This window comes from Octopus sinensis, linkage group LG6 (assembly GCF_006345805.1).
Source record: "Octopus sinensis linkage group LG6, ASM634580v1, whole genome shotgun sequence".
Taxonomy (NCBI): Eukaryota; Metazoa; Mollusca; class Cephalopoda; order Octopoda; family Octopodidae; genus Octopus; species Octopus sinensis.
The window spans coordinates 84,473,546-84,489,690 of NC_043002.1; the positions used below are offsets into that span (position 1 = coordinate 84,473,546).

The 16,145-nt window shown below is 37.7% G+C and overlaps 1 long non-coding RNA gene across 1 annotated transcript in view; it reads left to right on the top strand.

The window, feature by feature from the left end:
* LOC118763983 overlaps positions 1 to 5,200 on the top strand; it is a 29,424-nt gene extending 24,224 nt beyond the window's left edge. The window contains exons 2-3 of the long non-coding RNA XR_004999753.1: positions 68 to 71; positions 5,048 to 5,200. This is a non-coding gene — a long non-coding RNA (uncharacterized LOC118763983). The remainder of the gene's footprint in view (positions 1 to 67; positions 72 to 5,047) is intronic.
* Positions 5,201 to 16,145: the final 10,945 nt, after the last annotated feature.

Here is a 16,145-nt window from a genome sequence, read left to right on the forward strand (position 1 = left end):
TTTTTTAACATTGTTTTTAATTTAAGCATTTTTTAAAAAAATTTTCTATTTGAATATGTAAGTTTAGATAGGTTTCCTACAAAGGTAAGGAGGATACTATAAACATTAGACATCTAAGTGTGAAAATTGTTGAAACCCCAACTTCGAAATTAGATTACTTCAATTTTATGCTGGTCTTAAAGGGAGGAAAACTATACAGAGGTTAACACTGTATGAGACTATCTAATCATGTAGTTTTGTTCAAAGTAACCTTTGAGGGAACCTCTATACCAGCAACCATCAACTTATTTTCATAACAGCCCACTTTTAATTTTTTTCCACATTAGTCCATGCCTCATCATCATCGTTTAACGTCCGTTTTCCATGCTAGCATGGGTTGGACAGTTCAACTGGGGTCTGGGAAGCCAGAAGGCTGTGCCAGGCCCAGTCTGATCTGGCAGTGTTTCTACAGCTGGATGCCCTTCCTAACGCCAACCACTCCGTGAGCCTCACATGTATATATATCATCTTATAACAATATACCTCTATATTACTCCATCCTTCATTCCCATAATTGCCATGCTTCTTCTGTGAGCATAAATTAATCATGTCACAACCATCATTTAACATCTATTTTTCATACTGACATGCATTAGGTAGCTTGGCTGATACTGGTAAGCCGAAGAACTGCACCAGGCTCCAGTCATCTGTTTTGGCTTGGTTTCTGTGCTGGATGCCTTCCTAATGCCAACCACTTCAATGAGTACCATAAATCCTCAAGTATAGTCTGCCCTTGAGTATAATACACAGGGGATTTTTAGGGGGCTGTACCTCTGAAAAACCTAAACCTTGTGTATAATATGCACCCCTTCTCTAAATTGAGTCAAGGAGGTCTATATAATGTCCTTGGTTTGTAAAAATGTATACGGTAACGTACTTTATTATTATTGTTTATATAACATAATGCAAACGTGTAGCATTTTTGTGCATTTTATTTGCAGAAAATAAAAAAATAACAGTAATAAGGTTTAATAAATGTTGCTTACTGCAAGTTATGGATGATTCTTTTATGACTTCATTGCTTTCAGACTTAGCTTAAGGTATTTTTGTGCCCAACATCACAAAATACGTCTGAAGAAACATTGCTGGACAGCAAATAGAGACTTGAACATTGCTTAGAAAATAATTTTCGTTTTTAACCTCGTGTATAATACGCACTAGGGATTTTGGGGAAAAAATGCGGATTATACTCGAGGATTTACGGTAAGCTGGGTTTATTTTACAGGTCACTGACAATAGACTATCAACTGCTCAATGTACTACAAACATTTTAAATTTGAAAATTGTTTTGTAAAGGTTCTGCCTACAGCGAGTACTTCAGTGTTCCACTCATGGACCATAGCCCACCTTTTGCTGACCCATTCTATACTGTTGTTTGACTTGCTGACAGTAACAGGTAAATCTCTCAAATTACACCCTGCTCTCTTTAAAAAGCCATAAATGAATTTGAGAATATAGCTCTTGGTGCACAAAAGGACAGGATGGTCATGGCTAGAATACCTTTGATCAAAGATCTGTTTAATCAGAGTTGATGTCTAAATTACACAACTGTTGTGTCAACGGCTAAGGTTGATATGAGTTGTAAATGTTTTATGACATTAAATACTGTTGTGATAGCAATATATATTTCTAGTTATTGTACTGTGTGCTTTTTATGTGGTGTCAGCACCAATGCTTTTAACATGGCATCAACATGTAAAAAGTACTGGTGATAGTGCCACATTAAAAGTACACTAACATCAGTTGCCAGTGAGTACATCCTACTGACACCTCAAAAAGCAGAAATGTGCATCCAGAATTCTTATCACTGCTGATGGATGATTTTCTTCTGCTACTGATAAATTTATTTAACATAGTGTGTTCATAAGAAATATTATCTCTGGATGAACACCACAGTTAATTTGGCTTTTTGTGATGTGATTTGCATTATGTATGATACACAGATAGATATAAATGATGAATTATTTCTAATAACATTCAATACAGTTGGATGATATATAGCCAGGCTTAGCTTCATCAGTATAGTCATAAAAATTCATTATATTCCTATAAGGGTAGTGAACTGGCAGAATCATTCACACCTTGGGCAAAATGGTTAGCTGCATTTCTTTCAGCTCTTTACACTCTTTGTTCAAATTCTTCTGAGATTAAATTTGTCTTTTGATCTTTTTGATGGTCATTAGAATAAGTACTATTTAAGCACTGGGGTCAATGTAAAACTGGTCTTATGCCAGAATTTGAAATTATAAGTTGTATATTTAGGTTGTCTTCATTGTAAATCTTTTTAAAACGTTATTTTCACTTCAAATGCTTCACTCTGTAAAGTATAATAGCCATCACAATATGGCTAACCACAAAGGGGGGTGTTACTGTAGCTTTTTAGCCCCAGGATATCATCGTCTCCAGCTCCTTATGGTATTTGCAAAGGGAGGCCATCCCTTTCTTGTAAGCCTAAGTGATACGCACCGGTCCGCGGTTTCGAGGTTATTGCCTCTTATCAATGGGCGGTAATCACCGGATCACGATGAAAGAGAAAGCCTGTATGCAAATATATGAGTTTTTCTAGTGACTTCCTGCCACTGAATTTCGAAAAACTGTCTGCAAGCATTATTAAATCTCAGAATGAGCCCTTTGTGGTTAGCCATATTGAGATGGCTATTATACTTTACATTGTCGAGCGGTTACTGTTTACATCTCATTCTGAGATTTAATAATGCTTCACTCTCTTTTGACAAAAAAAAGGAACTATTTAGTCAACATATTACATTTAGGAGAAATAAACTAAGAGTTGACAAGAAAAACTCAAATACATGATGCTGGTCATAAGGTATGGAATAAAAAAAAAACAAATCATAAATCGATATTAGGATTCAATGTACATCCAGCCCACCTATAGGAAGCAAGAACACTGAAAAAATGGATTACATCAAGAGAAAGGTCAAAAATACTATATTTTTCGTGCCACTAAAATGAAACCTTATGTGAAAAGATTTCTCACTCTGGTTTCAGGATAACACCCATTTGTTAGTGTATATTCCTATGTTTCACTTTGAACCTGTAATGACATCACAATGAGCACATGGTTATAAAAGCTCTGCCTGAAGCAGTAATCATTTTTATTATGTACATTCATCAGACAGCTGAATGCATGCCTCTGTGCCCTGGGTAAATGCTATTTTTATGTTGTATATATATAAGCTCTGGTCTTAGATTATTTGTCAGCATGTTATTTTCTAATTATTCTTAGGGCATCTATTATAGTGATCATTTCTGTTTTCAAGTCCCACATTCTGGTTATCTCTATTTCCAGATCTTTATATATATTTGGATAGATTCTCCATTTTCTTTAGAGATACATTTTTGTCTTTATGAACTGATACATCGATCAAGGGGGCACTTATGTTGATAATCCTCAATATCCAGTTGATTTGCCCTGATCTTCCTATCTGTAAATTGGCATATCCCAAATTAAGGTCAGTTTGTCATTCCCTGATACTTTTTGAGGCATGTGCATATACTGTCTCTTTTCAGTGAGTATTTTATAATACTGATCTAGTTTCAAGTTTATGAAATGTCTAACTCCCTTCCTCTCCTCTCTATATCTATCTACACCAGTGGTTTTCAACCAGGGTTCCGCCAGTACAGTGCAGGGGTTCCGCAAGAAGTTACAAAACTGCTAAAATCGGCAGTAATTTTTAATTCTCCTGTGCAGATATGTGTTCATAAGACTATTAAATTATTGCACAGGGGTTCCTCGAGCCAGTGGAATGTTTCCTTGGGGTTCCGCTCCAGCAAAAGGTTTGAAAAGCACTGATCTACACACACACATATTATACAGAAATGGAGGTATGGTTCACTACAGCTGTTTCAGATGTGTTTTTTATTGATGAATAATTTGATTACATCATGAAAAAAACATTTTCTTCAGGTGAATTAAAATTTAAAATTTGGTTTTGGAGAAAAATACATATGTATGGAATATGGATTGACTCTCGCATTTCAGCTGCAAATGAGAGTGAAAATATACTCATTTCAAATGTCTTTTTCTCATAAAACAATCAACAGACAATGCTACATTAAATTATTTCTTTAAATAGATGTTGTTGTATTTAGGAATGGTCATTTTTGCCAGTTTAGCCAATAAAAACACACTCACTATACATTTGGTGTTACTTTGCTTCAGCGTTATTTATTTTTTACATTAATCTTAATCTTATTTTGGCCAGAGTTCTTTCGTCACACTCCTGTGACCGCATCAGTGGTCCTTTGCTTTCTTCTTTCTTATTTGTAGGTCTCTCCTTACTAACGGTCAGCCATTTTGTATTTCTATTGTATGTGTCTTCATTTGCGCGTGCGTATATCTCTGTGTGTCTTTGTTTAGTTAGTGTGTGTGTGTGTGTGTGGGGAAATGCCTGTAATATTTGTATCTCCTGTTTATATATGTTCGTGTTATTTGTTTTTGTTTTTGTTTATTTTTATTTTGTTCATGTGTTTACACCTACTTTATTGGCTAAACTGGCAAAATGACCATTCCTAAATACAACAATATCTGTTTCAACACACGATTTCACATCAAAAATCTTGCAAAACAAATATTTAAATAGATGGCCATAGATAAAAGATAAGAGGAAGGCAGAGTGAAAAAATAGGTAAGAGATGCTTGACTAACAGTTATCAGCTTGTGTAGTGAAGGTAGATGTCTTGGCGATAAAAGATGTATTACAGCTGATCTACAGACCATCAAACAAAAGCCTTTTATTGGTGGCAGGACATCTATCTTCACTACATAAGTTGATAACCATTAGTCTGGCCTCTCTTCACATCTCTCTATTTCTTTCTCTCTGTTTACCTCTTATCCTTTATCAATGACCATCTATTTAAAGAAATAATTTAGTGTAATGTTATCTGTTGATTGTTTTATGACCTGGGTGTGCCAGTGATATGTAAAAGACACCCAGTACACTCTGTAGATTGGTTGGCTGGAAATACAAAAGGCATCCAGCTGAAGAAACCAAGCCAAAATAGACTGGAGCCTGGTATAGCTCTCTGGCCTACCACCTCCAGCCAAACCATCTAACCCATGCCAGCATAGAAAACAGGCATTAAATGATGATATTGATGATTCACATCAACCATTACAACCAGTTGGTTCTTCAGTTTGAGGAGCTGCAATAAACTACAATCTCATTAACTGTAATTAATAATACATTGTTTGATATTTGTGTGCTATTGGGAAGACTTTTTAGCTGTGGTTATGAAAAAAACAGATCCATAGCTTTACAATTGCAAAATGCTAACATCGTCATAGGTGTAGGAGTGGCAGTGTGGTAAGAAGTCTGCTTCCCAACCATGTGGCTCCGGGTTCAGTCTCACTGTGTGGCATCTTGGGCAAGTGTCTCCTACTATAGCCTTGGGCTGACCAAAGCCTTGTGAGTGGATTTGGGAGATGGAAACTGAAAGAAGCCCATCATATATATATATCTCGCCTGGCCCCTGTGCCGGTGGCATGTAAAAAGCACCATGTGGCCGTTTGCCAGCCCCGCCTTGCACCTGTGCCGGTGGCACGTAAAAAGCACCCACTACACTCACGGAGTGGTTGGCGTTAGGAAGGGCATCCAGCCGTAGAAACATTGCCAGATCAGACTGGGCCTGGTGCAGCCTTCTGGCTTCCCAGATCCCAGTTGAACCGTCCAACCCACGCTAGCATGGAAAGCGGATGCTAAATGATGATGATGATGATATATACCGTAAATCCTAGAGTATAATACGCAGGGGATCTTTAGGAGGCTGTACCTCTGAAAGACCTAAAACTTGTGTATAATATGCACCCCTCCTCTAACTTAAGTTAAGGAGGTCTATATAACGTCCTTGGTTTGTAAAAATGTATACGGTAACGTCCTTTATTTTTATTGTACATATAACATAATGCAAACGTGTAGCTTTTTGAGCATTTTGTTTGCAGAGAATAAAGAAATAACAGTAATAACGTTTAATAAATGTTGCTTACTGCAAGTTATGGATGATTCTTTTATGACTTCATTGCTTTCAGGCTTAGCTTAAGGTATTTTTGTGTCCGACATCACAAAATGCGTCTGAATAAACATTGCTGGACAGCAAATAGAGACTCGGACATTGCTTAGAAAATATTTTTCATTTTTAACCTCGTATATAGTACGCACTAGGGAGTTTTTGACCTTTAAATTTTGGGAAAAAAATACGGATTATACTCGAGGATTTACGGTATGTATATATATATATATATATATATACATGTATATGTATGTATTTGTGTGCTTGTCCCCCCACCACCACCATGGCTTGACAACCAATGTTGATGTGTGTATGTCTCCATAACTTAGTGGTTCGGCAAAAGAGACCGATAGAATATGTACTAGGTTTACAAAGAATAAGTCCTGGGGGAGAATTGTTTGACTAAAGGTGGTGCTCCAGCATGGCCACAGTCAAATGACTGAAACAAGTAAAAGAATAAAAGAATCACAAAATATTTTTTTCTTCTTTTTTTTTATGGATATATCATTGAAATCTAGCCCCACTGGGCTGGATGGCTTGGCCTTAACTCTTTAGCATTCAGATTACTCTGTCAAGTGTAATGCTTATTTATTCACGATGTGTGGAATTAATCATGCATTATCTCATCACTTCAGGATTTAAATGATGTCAGTGTTTACTTTTAAAATGACATTGCAGGATAAGATGTGAAAGGCTGGCTCTAGTCAGTCTGAACATAATACAGGTTGAATATTTGGGGCTGGATTTGGACAACTTAAATGCTAAAGAGTTAGAATAACAAGCTGAAAATGATGCTGTTTTTATTGTTTCAGTATCTAGTTTAAGAAATATTGCCAATGACTTGAAATTTACTAGATGTATCATGAAAACATAAAAAAGTAAAAAGTCAGTGTACTATATTTAATGTTCTTAATTTATCCACACTTCTGGATTATATTTCCTGTGGTCTCAACCACCTAATTCTTTTCTGCACACAATAGCCTTGGGCTGACCAAAGGCTTGTGGGTGGATTTAATAGATGGAAACTGAAAGAAGCCTGTCATATATATATATATATATATATATATATATATGTTTGTGTGTCTTTGTGCATATGTTTGTCCACCACCACCACTTGACAACTGGTGTTGGTGTGTTTACATCCCTGTAACTTGGCAGTTTAGCAAAAGAGACCAGTAGAATAAGTACCAGGCCTTACACACACACAAAAAAAAAATCATAAGTATTGGAGTCAATAAGTTCGACTAAAATTCTTCAGGGTAGTACCCCAGCATGGCCACAGTCTAAAGATAAAAGTATATACAAACTATTGAGATTGAATGCTACTTTAAAATATTGCCCACCTCAAATCATTTAATATAAGAGCTGGTTATTAGCACTTCTTTTAATTTGTAATTAAACTGGCTATTAAACAATTTCTACAATAGCATAAAAAAAAATTATTGGAGCCTAACTGTTTTATTAATACTTCACTAATTTATCACAAAGAATTATACTGACTGACCTGACTAATTGTTTTGAATGACCACTGAGATTCTAATAAACAGGAAATGACTTTTGTGGCTACAGTTTTTAATCTGATTTGTGAATCATGTAGAGAATATATGTATTGTGTGACACCAGAGTAGAATATTGTGTGTTAGTAAAAGAATATTTCTGCAAAAAAATAATAAAAAAAAACTTATTTAAATACAACTAAAAACTACATAAGATAGCACTCCCGTCTAAAGTAATTCCTGTTAATTTTTTGATAAGAATATATAATGAAACCTCAATACTTGAAGAAAACTTAGTAATGTATATTTGCTCATTTGACAGATTAGATTTTTGCTAAAATGAAATAGCTGATAGTGAAATAGTATCCACATTGAAGTTGCATTGTATCAATTGCGCAAACCTTGTAAAGAATGTGTTTGTTCCACATTGATGAATATTTGGTTTCTGATGCAAAAACTAGAAAATTTAGTTGTCTTCTAGTATAAGAATCCAGTGACACTACATTTCTAGTAACTTTTAGGAATAAATACAAGTCAGTATATATATATATATTTTGCTCAATAAAGAGAGAGAGTCTGCTGAATGTCGACCCAACAGAACGACCAGCTATCCGAATTGACAGTACCTTGGTAGATAAAGCAATTAAGAGTATGAAGATAGGGAAAGCCCCTGGTCCATCAGGAATCACTGCAGAGATGCTCAAGATATCTGGCGGTGTTGGCTATAGCCTAGTCAACCAGGTGATACATGAAGGAGTCATGCCCAATGACTGGTGTAGCAGTACAATAGCCAACTGCTATAAAGGTAATGGTGACGCTGTAGATACAAATAATTACAGGGGTATCAAGTTATTGGATCAGGTAATGAAGGTCACGGAGCCCAATTAGGGAGAGAGTCAGTTTAGATGAGATGCAGTTTGGGTTTGTGCCAGGGAAAAGCACCACTGATGCTATATTTCTGGTAAGACAGCTGCAGGAGAAATACCTAGCCAAAGATAAATCTCTGTACTTGGCTTTTGTTGACATGGAGAAAGCCTTTGATAGGGTTTCCCAATCCCTTATCTGGTGATCAATGAGGAAACTAGGGATAGATGAATGGTTAGTGAGAGCTGTGCAAGCCATGTACAGGGACGCTGTCAGTAAGGTGAGGGTTGGCAACGAGTACAGTGAAGAATTCCGAGTAGAGGTAGGGGTCCACCAAGGTTCAGTCCTCAGCCCCCTCCTATTTATCATAGTCCTCCAAGCAATAACAGAGGAATTCAAGACAGGATGCCCCTGGGAGCTCCTCTATGCTGATGACCTTGCTCTAATTGCTGAGTCACTATCAGAACTAGAGGAGAAGTTTCAGGCGTGGAAGCAAGGATTAGAATCAAAGGGCCTTAGAGTCAACCTAGCTAAAACCAAAGTCCTAATAAGTAGGAAGGCAGACAAACCACAAATCCCTTCAGGTAGATGGCCCTGCTTGATCCGTAGAAAAGGCATAGGTACAAACTCTATAAGATGTGCCCAGTGTAAGCTATGGACACATAAGAGGTACAGCAATATCAAAGGAAGGCTAACTGGGAAGATAGTTTTTGTAAAAGGAAGATGCTCAGGAGCAATAAATACTGGAAATGTGCAGAGGAAAACTTCTGCCATATTCCAGGGAGAAAAACTAGTAGTTGATAGCTTCCATTACCTAGGTGACCAAGTCAGTAGCGAGTGACAGGATGCACTGAAAGTGTAGCTGCTAGAATAAGAATAGCCTGGGCAAAGTTCAGAGAGCTCTTACCTCTGGTGGTGACAAAAGGCCTCTTGCTCAGAGTAAAAGGTAGACTGTACAATGCATGTGTACGGACAGCTATGCTACATGGCAGTGAAACATGGGCCATGACTGCTGAGGACATGCATAAGCTTGCAAGGAATTAAGCCAGTATGCTCCACTAGATGTGTAATGTCAGTGTGCATCCTCGACAGAGTGTAAGTACCTTGAGAGAACAGTTGGACCTAAGAAGCATCATGTGTAAGAGAGACGACTGCGCTGTATGGTCATGTGGTGAGAATGGATGAGGATAGCTGTGTGAAAGAGTGCCACACCCTAGCAGTTGAGGGAACCTGTGGAAGAGGTAGACCTAGGAAGATCTGGGATGAGGTGGTGAAGCACGACCATTGAACTTTAGGCCTCACGAGGCAATGACTAGTGACTGAGACCTTTGGAAATATGCTGTGCTTGAGAAGACCTGGCAAGCCAAGTGAGACCATAACCCATGGCCTATGCCAGGGGTGTAACCAGCCCACTTATGAGTACCTTTCCTTCATTGGATACTAAACTCTGCTTGTGAAGACCTGTTGAGGCAAGTGAAATCAAAATCAAATTCGATGACTGGCATCCATGCTAGTGAAGTGCTAAGAGCACCATTCGAGCGTGATCATTGCCAGAGCAGCTGACTGGCTTCTGTGCCAGTGGTACGAAAAAAGCACCATTCGAGCATGATCATTACCAGCATTGCCTTAATGGCACGAGAAAAAATATTTGAGCAAGGTCGTTGCCAGTGCCACCGGACTGGCTCCTGTGCAGGTGGCATGTAAAAAACACCATTTGAGTGTGGCCGTTGCCAGTACTGCCAGACTGGCCCTTGTGCCGGTGGTATGTAAAAGCACCCACTACATTCTCGGAGTGGTTGGCGTTAAGAAGGTCATTCAGCCGTAGAAACTCTGTCAGATGAGATTGGGGCCTGGTGCAGCCATCTAGTTTGCCTGTCCTCAGTCAAATCGTCCAACCCATGCCAGCTTGGAAAGCTGACGTTAAACAATGATGATGATGATGATATATATGGATCAAAACAGTTTGATTCAAATTTGTTGGTACTCTTGAGGCAAAGTGGCTGAGTTCCTTTTGAGTGTTGGGCCTCACAGAGGGAAGGTAGCTGAGTTCCTTTCGAGCATTGAGTCTCATGGAGGAAAAGTGGCTGAGTTCCTTTTGAGCATTGGGCTTGATGGAGGCAAAGAGGCTGAGTTCCTTTTGAGTATTGGGCCTGATGGAGGCAAAGAGGCTGAGTTCCTTTTGAGTATTGGGCCTGATGGAGGCAAAGAGGCTGAGTTCCTTTTGAGTATTGGTCCTCATGGAGGCAAAGTGGCTGTGTTCCTTTTGAGCATTGGGCCTGATGGAGGCAAAGAGGCTGAGTTCCTTTTGAATATTGGTCCTCATGGAGGCAAAGTGGCTGTGTTCCTCTGGAGTGTTGGGCCTGATGGAGGCAAGGTGGCTGAGTTCCTTTCGAGTGTTGGGCCTCATGGAGGCAATATCTAAGACCTTTGGCATTATGTCGTGCTTGAGAAGAAGAACCATCAAGCTGAGCAAAATTGCAGTCATGGCAGATACCGGTGTCACATAAAAGCACTCATTACACTCTCGGAGTGGTTGGCATTAGGAGGGGCATCCAACCATAGAAAAACATGCCAAATCAGACTGGAGTCTGGTGTAGCCTTCCAGTGTGCCAGCCCAGTCATACTGTCCAACCCATGCCAGCATGGACAACGGACATTAAATGATGAGATGTAAATATATATGTATTGGTCAATAGTTCATATCTGGAAAAGAAGCACACTCTAAAATAGGTTATTTGTTATGACCAGTCAGAGAGTGACCATTGGTTTTGCACCTATAAAGTACTTAGTTGTATAGGTGAGTTGCCAGGCTCTCTGATTAACCATAACAAACAACCTTCTAAATGTATATTTGTGTGTGTGTGTATGTATGTGTCTTGGTTTGCTGGTTTCAAAAATGAGTTGTGCAAGTGGCACTATGAAGAAAAAAAATGACTAGTCAAAAAGAAATTAAGCAAAAATCTATTGGTTATTGGAACTGACAAAGCCAGTGTCATGGTAAAAGTTAACAATGGTGCCTACAAAAGTTCCATCATTACTATTGTTTAGATGTGTTTGTGTCATTCTTTGCAATCAGTATTATCCCATACTACTATTTTATTTTTTACTTGTTTCAGTCATTTGACTGTGGCCATGCTGCAGCACCGACTTTATTCGAGCAAATCAACCCCAGGACTTATTTTTTGTAAGCCTAGTACTTATTCTATCGGTCTCTTTTGCCAAACCATTAAGTTACAGGGGATGTAAACACACCACCATCAGTTGTCAAGCGATGTTGGGGGGACAAACACAGACACACAAACACATATACACACACACATATATATATACATATATACGATGGGCTTCGTTCAGTTTCCCTCTACCAAATCCACTCACAAGGCTTTGGTCGGCCTGAGGCTATAGTAGAAGATACTTGCCCAAGGTGCCACGCAGTGGGGCTGAACCTGGAACCATGTGGTTCGTAAACAAGCTACTTACCACACAGCCACTCCTACGCCTATACAGCTGAACATCTCCCAAGAAGCTTTAAATGTTTGGAAGCAGAAACTTTATAAGTAGCTTTCTCAGTCTTCAAACAAACAGCTTATAACCAATTGTTACCTTGCTGTTAATGACAAAGGACAGCTGAATATTTAAAAAAGTTGTTATGACTTGTTGGTTATCAAATGAACCTGCTGTAGATAAAATTTTGCATCATCTTCATCATTTAACGTCTGCTTTCCATGCTAGCATGGGTTGGACGATTTTGACTGAGGGCTGGTGAGCCAGATGGCTGCACCAGGCTCCAATCTTGATCTGGCAGAGTTTCGACAGCTAGATGCCCTTCCTAATGCCAACCACTCTGAGAGTGTAGTGGGTGCTTTTTATGTGCCACCGGCACGGGGGCCAGTCAGGCGGCACTGGCTACGACCTCGCTTGAATCTTTTTACACGTGCCAGTGAAGCGACGTTGGTAATGATCATGTTCGAATGGTGCCCTTTTACATGCCGCGGATACAGAAGCCAGTTGGCTGCTCTGGCAACGATCACGCTCAGATGGTGCACTTGGCACCCTACTAGCACAGGCATAAGTGCCAGTAAGGCGATGCTGGTAACGATCATACTCGAATAGCCGCTGTGTCAATGATCACAGTAGTTTCAAGTACAAACTTTCCTGAAAATTATGATTCCAAAATATAAGTACTTTACTGCTCAACTGTCGTATGAAATGCAATGTGGTAAGAATATGCACTTCTTTTAAGTATACTTTTTATCTAATTTTAACCCTTTAGCATTCAGATTACTCTGTTAAATTTAATAGTTATTTATATTGTTCTGAACTAATCATGTATTATCTCATAGCTTTGAGATCTCAAAGGTATAATGGTTTATTTTCCGAATGACATTGTAGAGTAGGTGTAAGATGCCAGATCTAGCTGGTTTGAACATGAAACCTGTAGAATATTTGGGCTGGATATGGCTGATTTAAATGCTAACTATTAGATCCATTCTGTTACAAGTATCTTTTTATTGTGAAGTAGCAAAAATATGCTATCCACCCTAATTCTAAACTTGGCTTAGCACTTGAGAAGCTAACAGCTAATGAAAGGAAAAACACTGCCTTTACAAATAAGTCAAACAAAACTTCTCAGAAAATTTTAACATATTGAATAAAATAAAATATCTATCTGTAAAAAATATTTTGAGACATGTAAAGGAACCTATGATGGAATCAATGAGTTCAAATTATAATATAGCACGGGCATATGGCGTAGTGGTTAAGAGCACAGGCTACTAACCCCAAGATTCAGAGTCCGATTCTAAGCAGTGACCTGAATAATAATGATGATGATGATAATAATAATAATAATAATAATAATGATAACATCGAAAAATACCATAGAAATGAGAACCCAGGTTCAAAATTTCCTCAAAACACCTGATGAAGACTGGAGGTTATATCAGCCGAAACTTTGTGTTAACAACAAACAACATGAGGACAAATATCTGTCAAATGTAAATAATGTACATAATTCCTCGTCTCTTAAATATAGTACTATAATATAGCAAGTGCTGAGTTACAATATAATATTCATTTACACAGAGTAGTACTATTAATACTGAGAAATTTTGGATATGCGATAACAGAAATCTTTTAAGAAACGATGCAATAATTCCAATATTTAAATCTAGTTTAAATGTCTTTTAGTTTGGTAATTCACAATTCTGCCCAATTTTTCCACAATGCTGTTAGCAAATGTCTCTTGAACCAAAGACAGAATTTTACATGTTTGTGTAACCTGTTAGAAATAGCAACCAAATCACACCCTCACGTCTTAAGTCAGATATATGAACTCTTAGTGTCACATATCACTACACAAGGAGTATGGTCGGATCTTTTCGGTTTGAACGGCAGTTTTTTTCTAGCGGTGTCATATAAAATTGTCACCCATAATTATGACCCTAGTATCGATCTATTGCATTTCAATCTGTTTTAGGGTTAGGGTTAGGGGGAAGGGTATCTTTTTTTCTTCAGAAATGTAAATAAACTCAATCTGTTTCTTAAACGAGGAACATATTCATACGGCACAGAATGGTTTTTACCTTAATGGACGTCATTGATTGGTTGAAATTGCAGAAAAAAACAACAAATATCTTACAAACTATAGAATTTTCTCAATAAAGCCAAGAGAAAAAAATGTTTTTTATAAACACATTCTACCAGTATACGAAGTTTAAATTTTTTTAGTTATCTAGAAATTATGTTAAAAACTGCCGTTCAAACCGAAAAGATCCGAGATTTTATATAGATACCTTTCAAAGTGTTTAGACTGCGATTATAACGGAATTTAATATGAAAAACAAAATTGGTGGACTCGTACACTTACATACTAATACACATATATATCTACAAAAAAAAAGGAGGCGTGCTGGCAGAAATGTTAGCACGCCGGGCGAAATGCTTTGTGGTTTTGAGTTCAAATTCCGCCGAGGTCGACTTTGCCTTTCATCCTTTCGGGGTCGATAAATTAAGTACCATTTACGCACTGGGGTCGATGTAATCGACTTAATCCCTTTGTTTGTCCCCTCTATGTTTAGCCCCTTGTGGGTAATAAAAAAAGAACAAATATATATCTACAAAATGAAACTTGAAATTTCAAAAAAAAAAAAAAATTCTGATGCGAGTGTGCTAATTTTTAAAATATGAAATAACAATATAATCGTAATTTGCACACTCGGAAAAGTATTTATAGAAAATTGCATAAAAAATACCTATTTTTTTCGAAAGTTATGAAGAAACAAAGCCGACTCGTGAATTTTCCGAAACTACTCACTTCCACCATCGGAAAATCTTTTTCAACAAATTCCGATATAATCAGAATCTACACAACCTGAATTTTAAAAAACTGCCGGTCAAAGCGAAAAGGTCCGAAAATTTCATTGGAAAATACATTTTTCTGGAAGTTATGAGACAACAAAGTCGTAGGAGTTGGGGGACGCAGATGTGGAGGCATGCCTTAATTTTAAGGTTTTGTTAGATTAGTGATTATTAACGAAGTTTATCGCTGATAATCTGGGAGGAATAGGCCAACCTGCATTCCATTTGGTACTTAAAAACAAACTATTTGCAGTTTATCATACCACTAGCAGTATCGCCCGGCGTTGCTCGGGTTTGTTTCGACCCTTTAGAATTGGAATTTTTGAAAAGTAAAAATTTTGCATTATGTAGCTTTAAGCGAACATTTTTCTGGTTGAATTACACCGAAAAATGGCGACACAGCAGTAAAAAAATCATTAAAAATAGGGATTTTCATAGAAAAAAAGCATCTTTTTGATGTAAATAATTTTTGGTGTTAACATGGTCCGATTTGAAATTTTTCTTCTAGGAAAGGAAGAGCAAGCCTTCTTCTATCATACTCTCAATTTTGGTCAACTTGCGCCGCAGGGTCTCGGAGGAAATAGCGTTAGTTGAAGGCTACCAAACCTGCCACACACACACAGACAATTTCAGCTTTATATATAGAGAGAGATAAGTAAAAAACAACGAAAAGAGGGAACAAAAGTATCGAAGGATAAAATATAAAACAAAAGAAAGATTTTAATGAGGTCCAAATGTTTGAGATTTCATTCGTAGTGGTTGACCTAATGTGAGAATTATAAATATATTTATCTTAATTATCACGGCATATATGATGACTCTCAACGTAAATATAACGAATTATTAAAGAAAAGCACTTAAAGATACGGACAAGGGTCTCGGCTAACGATTTTAAGAGCACTTAAACATTACTTAAGAGCAAGCAAATGTTTGTATACGTTAATATACAAAAAGAGCTTAACGTTGTTTATATTCTGGGGAATATAAAGTTCTTCCCCAGAATATAAAGTTCTTCATTTATAGGGCTCCTCGAAAGTGGGAGTTCCATGTCTAAGTGAGTTTCCCAGGTTCAAAAACAAATGTGCGTCTTTCGGAGGGCAAAAAGGGTAAGTATTTCATGGGCGAAAAGTTGAAATGGAGGATGGACAACTTCGCAGAAAAATTACTTTCTGTCCTGGTAACATTCGATACACTTGGATAATAAGCTATATTTTGCTTACATTAATCTCTCTATATATAAAGCTGAAGTTGTCTGTGTATGGCAGGTTTGGTAGCCTTCAACTCACACTATCTCCTCCGAGACCCTGCAGCGCAATTTGACCAAAATTGAGAGTATGATAGAAGAAGGCTTGTTCT